The sequence below is a fragment of the Anopheles funestus genome, chromosome 3RL, assembly GCF_943734845.2.
Source record: "Anopheles funestus chromosome 3RL, idAnoFuneDA-416_04, whole genome shotgun sequence".
Classification (NCBI taxonomy): domain Eukaryota; kingdom Metazoa; phylum Arthropoda; class Insecta; order Diptera; family Culicidae; genus Anopheles; species Anopheles funestus.
Window position 1 is genome coordinate 80,291,428 of NC_064599.1, and position 12,820 is coordinate 80,304,247.

Here is a 12,820-nt window from a genome sequence, read left to right on the forward strand (position 1 = left end):
AACGAGATCGCGAACGTAATTTATGGCCATTTGCATTTTAAAGGCTCGTTCCGCCTCTCAACAGCGGGCGGTATACGGATAAACATACGTGCCAGCACGTTGTGCCCACGTTACTCCCGGCCTTTTGCTGTTTATGACCACCGGTAACGCAGTGTATCCAAACACAGCAAGTAATTAATAATTTTACGAGTCTTTTCCTTCTTCTCTCACCAATCAATCACGCAGTAAATTGATTCGTTACATGGATCGTTTTCTATCTAAAACGTGGGAGACTTTAGCAAGGGGAAAGGGACGAGAAGTGGTGAGTTTGTACAGAAATACACCTGACTGTTCACCGAGGGCACCAGGTGAAGAAAGCAGATGATTTATGTGCAATTTTTGAAAAATAGCTCACTGATAAAATGAAAACCGAAACCACCCTTCATTGGGCGTGGGGTGGGTGTGACTGATGAGGTGCCGTTGATATACGAGATTCAATGAGAAGAAAAGCCAAAACACACACACACACACTTAGTCAGACAGCAGAAGCGCTCACGCCGTAACACACATCAATCAAAATAAGGAAAAACAATTTATTAATTTTATAAGTAAGGTATACAGGTTGAAAGGTGAATTTGTAAATGGAAATGGAAATTATTTGTAGGGAATGGGATGTCCTTTTTTCGTTTGGTTGGACATTAGCATACCTAGAATACGTGGTTTAAATCCAAATTGATTTGATTTCTCTCAACACAAGGTGTTTAAGTTGATAGAATTCAAGAAAATATCATTTCTTACTATTAGCGAAATGTTGGATTATTGGAGAATGACTATTACCATGAGGATATTCTTCAAGGAACATTTCCAACTTAGCTCTGGTACTTTTTTGCTTTATGAACGAAAAAGGATTTAGACTTAAAGAAGAATGTAGACTTATTTTTACCAGGATAGTCAGTCCTTACCACCGGGAACAGTCCGGAACTGGGAGTTTTCTTCAAACTTTCTCAGTATCTCAAATCCCTCAAAAAAGTGCTCCAAATCTCGATCATCTCTTAAGTAGAATTCTTCTCAACTTTAAGTTTTGTTTCTTTTTTATGGAATTTATGGTCAAGAAAAGAGAATTAAAGCAAAATTTTACATTTACCTCACACAGTGTCTGTGTAAAGTAAAGTCTACCATCGCAATGATTGATCAGTAATCTTGGAAGTTTGGAAAACTTTAAAAAATGGCTAAGAGTCCACAGAGTGTGAAAAATATCTCAGAACTCCTTGAAGAATAAAGTAAACTTTTCAAAACCTATCATAAAATGAAGTTAATGGGGAAAAACATTGGTGACATACCTTCTCTGAACATCTGCATGTAGTCTTTTCCTATTAGGCAATCATTTTGTCTAACAAATAGTAGTACAAACATAGCATGAAAGCATCTAGCAATGACATTATCATGCTAAATCCCCAAACAAACAAAAACTTCAACCCATTTTGCAGGTCTTGAGATGTTTGAGTGCTTTTATAATTAAAAACGACTTATACCAAAAGCAAACTAAAACAAGACACTGGGGGATTGGTAACGGAGCCCGAACCGTATACCCGAGGTAAAGGCACACTACCGTGTCACATCGCTAATGGCACAAATTGACACACGGGCAGGTCAGCTTTCGTCCTTTCATTTGCATTTTTACCCGAACGAACCATCCGACAATCCGGCTCAATCATAATTAGTCTCATTTATTGGTAGGCATAGCCATTCCGCACAACTAACAAACGACCAAAAACAGCGCCTGTTTTGGGCTGTGTTCCATCACTCTGTTTCCGCCCTGCTGTCGGGTTTTTTTTCACAAAAGGTGTTTCGTTTCCTGCCCCGTTTCCATTCCCCCACAAAAAACCCCGGTTTGGTTAGGAAAATGATCCAATTATGCGTGGGAACGATGGTAAGAAAAGCAAGCTTTTACCGTAAACCGGCTGGGGATGATGACAATGGAAGTCTCTTATCGGGAGGTTCACGTGCCCCACCGGTGCCTCAGTGGCTTGAGCTGGATGGATGCTGGAAAAGGATCAAGTCCTGTAAGCCTCCGTGTCCCCGTCTAGGAGGATATGATTGCGAAACGCTGTCCGCCTGTCAGCTGGTGTACCGGGCGTTTTCCCAACGTATCCCGGGTGAGTCAGGTGTGATTAGGTCAGCCTCGAACCGGCTTGGCACCGGCTTTCGTACGAGCGATGGACCCGTGCCGATGAATGATTCATGAGGCTGAACTACCACACCGATGTCTTACCACGGCCGGAGCGGTGGAAATCATTGAAAATCACTCATCAATGATGCAGGACAGTTGCCATTGTTGTTTGGTCCTTTTCTAAAGCTTCTCAGCTGACTTACGAAATAGAATTAAATAACAAAAAAAAATAACACACGCGGTATCCTATCTTGGGGAACAAAATCTGTTCAGTTTCCGAAAAAGAGATGTTATTGTGTCGTTTTTTTTTGTCGCCAATGCTTTCACCAGCCACGTGGCATCGCAAGATGTTAAAAAGGATGAAAAAAAAGAAAAATCGGAAAATCGTGGTCGATTTTCACTTAATACCACTTTCCATCTGTTTAGTGGAATGGGAAAATTCGACGCAAGGAACCGTGTCGAGTGGAATGTAAGTGTTGGAAAATTCCATCATCACCCGATGGTCGCATTGTTAAAGTCGCAGAAGAAGGCAAGCAGGAAACAATTGATTTTCAAATATGAATTATAAATGGTTTCTCGCTTAACGGTCAAAACAACCGAAAGGGAAAATCGTGTGCGTAAGCTGCAGCAGGAATTTACTTACCCGGAGCAGTGGGAATGGATTCTCAGTGTGTCACCCGGTTTTTCACTAGCGACTGCCAATGTATGAAGTGTGTCACCATCGGCACAAGAAGTGGTTCTTCGCCTGGAAGGAAATATAGGTTTTTGGTACAATATTGAAAGGGAAAACAAACATATGTCGACGCGGTAATTCTGTTTCCCTGCTTTTTTTTTGTGTTCCCATAAATATTTAAAATCAACTGCTTTTTTACCGAGGCAACGAATTGTTAACGATTTTCAAACAGATAGACACACACACAATAAGCGTGGTTTAGTCACCGAGTTCACACTTTACCATATCGATTCAATGCCGGTAATGGTTAGAAATGAAATGATTTCCGTATAAATTATCATGTACTTGCCGCTGTGCGGAGGGTGGCTTACGCGAATTGATAAGAAAGGGGTTTAATGAATAATGAAACAAGGTTTGAGCGAGAATTTTACTTTCCATTTGTTACACGGTAGAAACTTTAGCATATTAAAACGGGTTGGGGTGCGAGTGGATTAAATTGATTGATTATGGTTAAAACTGAACGATGCTGGTTGGTTTACTGCGTGGAAATGCGTGGAAATCTTAACTGACTATTTTGCGCTGGCGAATATTAATTAACTCAAGCAATTAAATGACGGTTTGAACATTTTTTTTACACTGGAAAAAATATAAAATTCAGAAGTTTATTTAATTTTTCGTTCAGAAGTTTTTTTTTTAATTTAATAAATAAATAATTTGTTTTGTGTATTAATTCCTTTCTTCTTCTGGACAGGTTTCAAACCAAATGCATTAGAATTTTTTTGTTTGGCAACACTGGTGGTGTGTTATACAAATTTTAATTTTTATATAGTTTGAAATGTTTAAATAGAATGTTCAAATAAAGTGAGCATATGTAGTTTTCCAACCAATTTTACTGTTTCTATAAAGCGTATTAAAACATTGTCTCTTCCGAATCCTTTCAATATTGATCAACGTCTAAAACGAAAAGCTTTCAAAATCCGCTGACGTAAACGAATGCCCACGCAACCATTTAAAATTTGGAAATTCGACCCTTTTTATATCCAGGATATCCTTTTTTAAGCTCACTCGAAGCATGCTTCTTCAGTTCCATGCCCTTTTCCAACGCTCAGAGAAGTTTAGACTAGAAATACGAACTGTGAAATTCCATTCCAAAAAGTGGCGTATCAGAATCCGGTCAAAAATTCATTCCGAACTCGTGGAGTGTGTAAAAACCCATCGCTAAACAGAAAGCCTTCGGTTTCTGAGCAATCGAACCATTTGTGTTCGACTGCTATCAAAACAGTGTGAACTTGAATGTTTCCTTGGAGCCTCTTGCCTTCCTCAAAACCAAAGTCGAAACCGCTGGGCAAATTCGATTCCAACAGCTCACTGGTGAATAATTGAACGTAAAACAATCCCGGAACGGAAGTTTGTGCGGCGTGAGGGCGTCGGGAGCGGTGTAATTGAAAAATAAATAAATGCGCCATCCTGTTTGCATGTGGAGAAGCATTTTAACAAAGTGCGGATTGTATTATGTGGCTTTTTGTTTTATTTGTGGTTATCCTCCCGATAGGAAGAATTCATCGAAACCCACTTTCGTAGCGCCAGTTTTAAGCCAATTGCATCGCAAACATTTACTCGTCGACTCGTCGAATTGGTTGGGGAAAACCTGGGAAAATCCCTTGGAAAGTTAAGCTTCACGCTTCTCTAAACTCTAAACTCGCACGCCATCACGGTTGGGGATATCTTTTAAAAAGCTTTTAAGACAATTTAAATGCGCGGTTGTGAAGCAATATTTTCCACCCAGAGCTCTCTCATTGCTCCACGCGTTTCACTTCCACTGGTTTATTTTTTTGCGCCTGTAGGTGCGAGTTTCTAAAAGCACCCAAAGATGGCGATAATGATAACAATAATAATAACAACGAACAAGCCCACCACAAGAACAGTGGCCCGGGGAAAAGAAAAACATGGATAGAAGTTCAATTTTTACGACCACTATGCCGTCCATTCTGTAACCGCTTCTTTCTTCTTCCGTTGCCATTTTAGCTCCTTTCCACACACACACACTCCAAGTTGGAGTTTAAATGTTAAAAGTAACGATCGAAGTTATGCAGCTTGTTTACTAGGTAACTACCAGTGTTGTGGTCCTTGTGAGTGCTAGTGAGAGCTAAAGATGGTGTCTGGTAAAGCGTAGAATTTATGCGACTAAGCTTCCTCTATCGGTGCTCGGGAGAAAAACTTTTCCATCGCTTCGGAAAAAGGCTTTTCTTCCTTGTGGGTAAGATGCTATTTAGAGCCTGGTTTTCTACACACCCATGTCTAGTGCCAGGCAATGGAAGTGTTTCAATATAGTAATTAAAAATGAAAATAATTTGCTTTCCTAGTAGCTCATAATCTCTTTTACTTGTAGCGATTAAAAATTATCTTTGAAAGCAGAAGATAAGCCAACATTTCTAGAAAGAAAAATAAATAAAACACAAAACCAATTTAATCAACAAAAAAACAAAAAAAGCCATTAAACGATGCAGAATAAAATGAACATTAGTGAAATTAAGGTTCCCGTTGTCGCAAGAGGATGGAACCAATCACCATAACCTCCGATACGCATTTAGCCATAGCGACACAGGTCCCGGGGTGATTGATGAAAATTCGATAACGATAAAACAAATATACAATTTCTTCCCAGTTGGAGTATAAAAGCAAACTGTCCCACCCATAACATTGATGCATGCAGCATCATCACACATTGATCACTTTCCCCGGGTCCGATCCCGGCCGGCTTGGCATTGGCGAAGTATTTCGATTTTTATTCCCCCCCTTTTGCATCATTTGGTATAAAAGCAATAGCAATAAATTTACCTCTTCTTGCAATAAACGGTCTGGGAAAGTTTAAAGATCAACCCAGCAAAATAGCGAGGGATTCCCCTGTTTTTTTTTTTGGCTGGACATATATTCAATTAAAATACGAAAATTCATCACTTGTTGTGATGTTGCCTAACGCTACAGAATGTAGCAGAACAGGAACATCACCCCGAAGAGGGTGACATAACTCTAAAAGGGAAGGTTCACCAAGGAAACGGACGCTACTCGAAAGGTAATAAAACTCCCATTCTTGATTCTTGATTTAACTCTACACGCCAAACAAAAAAAAAAGCAATCATGGTTCAGTTCAGTATTCCTTCCATTCAAGCACATTTGGTGCTTCTTTTATCAGAAATTCTATTCACAGAAAAGTGATAGAAATGTCCAGCAGTTGGTATTGAACAACGAGCGGCAAAGCGCTTTTCTTTGTTGGTGCATGGTGCCGCCCTTTCCATGTTCTTGGCGAGCAATTGAATTGATCGAAAAACAACTTATCTCTCCTTCCCAGCATACCAGAGACATGCGGGACATGAAAACCTTTCGACACATACACACACACACGCACACGTTAAAACGACATCCGAAAGCAGCTTCCGATTTCGTACAGCAAACGTCAAATACGTCAGACTTGGACGACAGAACTGGACCATCCTACATGGAGCCATTGGTGAAAGAAAAACGGGAATGACAATAAAAATATGCAATAAAATTTTATTCTCTCCTTTTTCTGCAGAGACGATCGATCGCGATGGGTCTTAACGTTCACATTTCCACACCACACCGGCAACCGGGGGCCGGGGGGTGGGAGTTCCATTTCCGGTTGACATTTGTCCCGCGCACAATCTATTCATCCATCACTGGCCACTCAAGGATGGTGCTTGTGCGAAACACAAAATGGCAGCTAGAGAAAAAAAACAGACTTCCAGACCTTTTTTTCTATCTACGGACCGGAGGAAGAGTTATGATCGAATCAAATCGTCTTCACAATATTCAAGAAGATCTAGTACATCTTACGGCACTAGCGAAAGACGAAAGAACTCACCCACACGCCCTGCGAACGTACGTGTGTGTTCTGTTTGTGTGCTCCCGAAAATGGGAAGACGTTTTATGTGCCATTTCTGGTGTTCACTAACCGGAAGTGGCAGTCGGTATTTTTTTTTTTTTGCTATCCCGTCCGATAAGAAGCGTCCTTTCGCTTTCATTTCGTTAAAAGACATTTCGGTCATAATCTTTCCTTTTTTTGGCATTCATTTTCTTGCCTTTTCCCTTTTTGGAAGTTTAGTGAGGGAGGTCGATTTTAGTGTTCTGGACGTGATTGAAGCATTGTGGGATGCTAAACACGGGAACCAAGTTTTGTAATGTCACGTTTTCCCAAAAAAATAGTGAAATTAAAATGCTCTAACACTACGTAAAGTCAAACTTAATGTAGGACCTTTCGACAATATATATCTTGGTTACAGAGCGCTCTGATTACATTAATTATTTATGTACCCAAAGATTTAATCTATGGCCAATAGTGCTGAACACTGTATTTCAACATATTCTAAGCACTAAATCTTGCCTAAAGGAGCAGCAATTTTCTTTTAAAAATATTGCCTGGAAAGAGCTGAAGTCTAAGTGTTTTGTGCACATTATTCAATTTCTTCATCATACCACTTCGATACTGAAGAGTTAAAAAGTATGTTGAGTCCCTGGTGAAGAGATTGTAATCCTAACAAAAAACAATAAACGTTAGACAACGATGTAGTGACTCTATTGGTTATCTCCAAGAATTTGAGAACGGATCTTGAGACCTGTCATTTTCCTTGTCTTAAATATCAGTTGTTACTTATTATTAGGATTAACTCTGAAATCTTCAACCTCAGGTGCTTATCAAATCTTCCACGATAAGTATCTCAACTCGTTATATTTGTTGAAAAGAAATACTGAGGTCCTTTAAGTTACACCAATCTCAGAAGTTATCCAAGTATTTTTGCAATCAACTTTAATGTTGATGAGCAGACATATCCAGAGTCTTCATACAGGATTCAGGTAGACTCTGAAGTTCTCTTCTTCCTGGTGACAGGAGTCAAATGTCTTTCAGTATTCCAATTTGTAGTTCCAAATAAATTAGTTATTGAGAAAAATTAACTAAAATTAAAAATAAATATCTCTTGCACATCTTCTTGACTGACATGAACAATTTCAATATAACATTTTGAGTTTGAAAATGAAATAATTATTCGTTTACCCACAATGTCGCTACGGTGCATGTAACTGATGTATTACAATTTATCTGAAACAACCCATTTTCATCGTCACGTTCGCTCGCCAACAGCCATGGTGATTTCGTATGAATAAATCAATTAATTTATCACTGGATTGCAAAACTCGAAATCAATCCAATTACTCTTCAGCTGCTGATTGTCTGGTCCGGTCCTTGCGATGGTGATGATGCTGATAATTACATTCGAGGGCCAATTTTCCGCCTTTCGACAGATGAAAATAATGTTTAAAAAAAACCCCTTACACCGCTACATGTAGCAGAACAAAACAAAAGGAAAAAACAGACACAATAAGTGTAAAGAGAAACCATTTCAGTTTGGTACACCATCAGCTTCATTTATGTAACATATGAAACAAAAGTGGTTTATTCCCATCATAAAGGAAATCCAACCACACAAAGCCTACCTAAGGGACACTCACACACACACACTCGCATACATATTCGTACATACAATTGCAATTATAATCCGATTTTGTCCAACGTTTTCGCTTTTCATGTTTTCACCATTTTCCACCCGCCACCCCAAAAACCGAGTTTGTTAACCACCCAGCATTGGACGCCACAAAACCACAAAAACCCAAAATATCAACTTCCGGTTCGAATGGCATCAATCAACACACACACATACACATTGTGCCCCTTCTCCTTTGTTCGTTACATCCTAAAGGACGCGAATGAAAGCGTCATGTAACAACCACAAACCAACCCCCTTTTGTTACCGGTCCACGCGGTCCAGTTTTCCAACCACCTGCCCCCACCCGCCCCCACCCAAAAAACACCCATTGAAAAAGAAAAACACACGTGACAAAAAGTGTTCCCGGGAAATGTGACACTCTTGTATGTGTTGTATGTGTGTGTGTCCTTCTGTGGCCGCGTGTCAACGTAATCGCTGTCACGTTTGCCGGACGATGATTGGTGATTGTTATTTTTAGTGATTATATTTTCAATTTCCCTTGCATTTTCCTTCAGCACACGAAGCCAGCCCGGAAAGGCCCCCGGAAATGTGTGCGTGCGGGTGTGTGTGTCCATCGTCGGCCATGGATCACCATAAGGGTAGTTTTCCACCCATCATTGTACGTGAACGAGCAGCGAATGGAACGGACGACGGGGTTTTGCAATATCCGTTTTGCGTTAGGGAACTGCCCAAGGCGATGGAACAGGCGAGTGCGAGTGGGGTGGAGGGATTTTTTGTCTTCCCTTTTCGGTGTGCACACGGTAGTGGTAACGTGGCGCACACCAAGACCCGTGGACAGGAATGGTTATTAAACTCAGGAAATCGTGTACTGATTTACGGTGATCGAATTGTGACCGAAGGACTTTCCGACCGGACTCCCGGATAAATACGAGGCCGGGTCCGAAGGGGGTTTTTGTGTTGAACGGTGAACTTTGGCAGGATGTGAGAAAATCGATCAATTCAACTCATCGCAGCATCGTTGTCACGTCGCTCTGGACAGCTGATTAGCTTTGGCATTCGTAACGACGAAAGGGATGTCCTGTAGCATAAAACTAGATTATGTTTAATTTTTTTTGGTCGTATATATTAGATGTATAGAAATTAAATGTCAGAAAAATCGAAAGAAAAAAAAATATTTTAAATAAAATGTAATGTATGATTTAAACCTACCATGTGGTATGTAAATAAGAAATCGGTTTTGGAACTTGATAAATTGAAGAAATAAGTCGAAACGAATACTTGTATTTTTAATTACTACTTATATGAATTACCCTAGAGTAGATAATGAGATAAGATACTTGGAAAACTAACTCCCGTGAGCTAGCTCTTGAGTTCTGACTTAAAGACTCACGAGCTGTAGCTCGCATATCATGAATACCTGGATTCCGAGGTTACAATGTTTCGAGTAAAAACTTATTATATTAAACGTAAAATATTTTATTATTAAAAGTCTGCTATTAAAGCAAAACCAAAGCTTACAAATAAACGGAACAAAAAATATAATAAAACAAGGTAAAAAAAAACAACGCAGCAAACGTAACTACAAATCACAAATATGCCCGTTGAGAAGGTTTTATTTGCAGTTGAATAATAATAAAAAAAAAACGAAGGACAGCAATAAGAACCTGCGCCACACCAATAGTGTTGTGTACTGAGTTCGGGAGCTACATTGAGGCCTCGCCTCAATGTAGTGAGGCCTCTGAGGTAGCTCTTTTATTTTCTGCATGTAGCTCCGCACTCTCCGTTTTCTTCGAACGCTGTACCCACGGAATGCTATGAAACACGTTGTCTTTGTTAGTGTACGTTAGCTAAATGTGAGCAGACCAGAGCTTCTCGCTCTAGTAGCTTTGATTGTTAGTTTGACAGAGCGAGAAAGCATTAAGATTTTCGTACTGGGGAAAGGCCTAATACACGAAGAGTGCAGAGCGAAAACAATTTTTTTTATGCATGTAGATCCGTACTCTTCTTTTTTTTCGCGCTCTGTACGCTCGGAGTATAATGAAACACGTTGTCTTTGAAAGTGTGCATTAACTAAATCTAAACTGACGACGATCTACTTCCGCATGTGGACTAAACTGTACCAATATTTTTTTACCTTTAAAAACTAGCATGCTTTCTCCTTTTGCCAAACTAACAATCAAGTCTATCAAAGAGAGAAGTCATGTTTGTTTGCTGGTAGCTCTGTACTCCGCACTTTGTACTCACTTGCACTCTGCACACATACCCTGCGCAAGTGAGTGCGGAGCTACATGGAGCGCTCACCTCGCAGATGTTAGAGAGCTCTCGCCCTCTCCTCTTCAAAAAGAGCTACTTAGTACAACACTACACACCAACACGGGGAAAAAGCAAACATAATTTATAATCATTATTTATTATCGGCGGTAATATCTCCTATAGACTTCGCTTCGCTGTCTTTAGCGGCGCTTTCGTTTGCCGTCCGATGATGTATGGCTTTTCCTTCACATTTCCTTCAACCTTTCCACCATTTCCCTTACCCTCTTTTTCCTCCATCCCGGTAGCACGTTAATCCTCACATGACACCCTGTTTTCGTTTCCATTCCGACCGATCCGATATGAAACCAACCAAAAAAACAAAAGAATGTACTGTCCCCATTGCTCTGGGTGGATTTCTGTAGAAAGGAAAATTATGATGTTCCTTTTTGGACCATGGATCGTACGGGTTGTCGGGAAAGGGAGGGAAAAATCGGCACTAAGCCAGTTCCCGAGCCAAAAACCGGAAGCGCACCGAAGAGGAAAATATTAATTGCTCGAGCGAAATGCTCGAGTGGAGCGTCAGCCCCCGGTGGTGACCAAAAACAAAACAACACAAAACCACGGCAAATGTGCTCTGTACGGCAGAGAAACTTGGGTGGAGAATTAAGACGATGTTTGATAAGTACAAAATAGGAAAGACGTCGCATTATTTGGGTCATTTTTGTCGCGCATTACGGGGGAAGTTGTTTGCTATCGGTCAGTCACACTCGGGGATGTTATCTAGGTCAAGGGCAGATATCTCCACCTCTGGTTTGCTATTTTATCTTATCTAATAATAGCGAAGCGTAAAAGAGACACGCACAAAGACCAGAATGCGTATCCCAACGACTTGAGAGTCGCATAAAAAACCAAGGAGAGCAAGTAGTTGGTAGAAAAAATAATTTTCTTTTCTCCTTCCGATCCTGCCAGGAGTCGAACCTGGAATCTTCTGATCCGTAGTCAGACGCGTTATCCATTGCGCCACAGGACCCGGTTGATGGTGGTGGAACTATTTTAAAACCCAATCACATCTGAGTGCTACTGCGCTATCGCAGATTAGATCTATTTTAAAACAAATCGCCGTGATCGTGCAGAGCTGATTGCGCATGAGCAGAGCAGTCTATACAAGCCGTTTAAAATTTTAAAATTGACTCTTTACCCTACCGTTCCATATCTTATATTTTTTTAAATTATTAACCATTTTTAGAGGCTAAAAATTATTTAAAAAAATATTGTTTCTTTTTGTCTATCAAAATATTATACTTTTTGTCCTTCTCACATCAATTAAAATCTGCAAAATCTGTGCTTAAACTTTTTTTTGTTACAAATTTGCTAACTTCTCTTTTAATTTGTTGAATTGTATTTAGTTTCAATTAGGTTAATTTTCATTTAAAAAAATCTTAATTATAATTTCTTCTAGCTGTTGCATTTAAAAAATATTATCACGAGAAAGGAAATAATTTCGGCATTCAATTTATAGCACGAAAGACGAGAGAAAATAAAACACAAACACCATTACGTGCAGATTCCAATTGCGTTTGGTAATTTATGAGCATTTTATGCGGCATCGTTTTAATAAGAAAAAAAAGACGTAAAAGTTCATCCAACGAATATCGAAACCTATTCATTATGGCAAACGGTATGCATCCCATTTCGCCCATAAACGGGCTGTTTCGTCCCTCCCCATCACGAAAGGATTATAAATTGTATCGATTTATTTATCTTATTTTCCTATCGATTCATTTTTCGGAAAATGTTCGTTTTTTTGTTGTTGTTATTTTTCCTTCCTTTACGCATTCTGTGCCTGGAGCGTTTTTTTTAATGTAATAGTTTTTTTGTTTCGTTATTGTGCGTTTTACTTCTCTTCTCCCGTTAGCGTATCTTGTGTGCATCATCAAATAGCAATGATTTAGCCTCGGATTGCACCGCAAATGTCAACACTTTGTGCCATTATTTATTTTTAAATGTTTTTTTCTATTCTTTCTCTTTGTAATGTATGTTCGGTTCTGCTGTTATTATGCTGTTGTTCCCTATTGCGTTATTTCCCCCTTTTTTGCGATTATCCCACGGCAGTACGCATACGGTGAAGGTTTCGAGTACGAGTAGGCCCGATGCTTTACGCACGGGTACGGGTATTTCAATTAAAAGTGCCAGAAAAATATTTATGTGCCAATGCCGCTTGCA

At 39.7% G+C, this 12,820-nt stretch overlaps 1 non-coding gene across 1 annotated transcript; it reads right to left on the bottom strand.

Annotated features, from left to right (window-relative positions):
- Nucleotides 1–11,554: 11,554 nt before the first annotated feature.
- Trnar-acg (transfer RNA arginine (anticodon ACG)) lies at nucleotides 11,555–11,627 on the bottom strand. The gene has a single exon. It is a non-coding gene; the product is annotated as a tRNA-Arg (tRNA).
- Nucleotides 11,628–12,820: the final 1,193 nt, after the last annotated feature.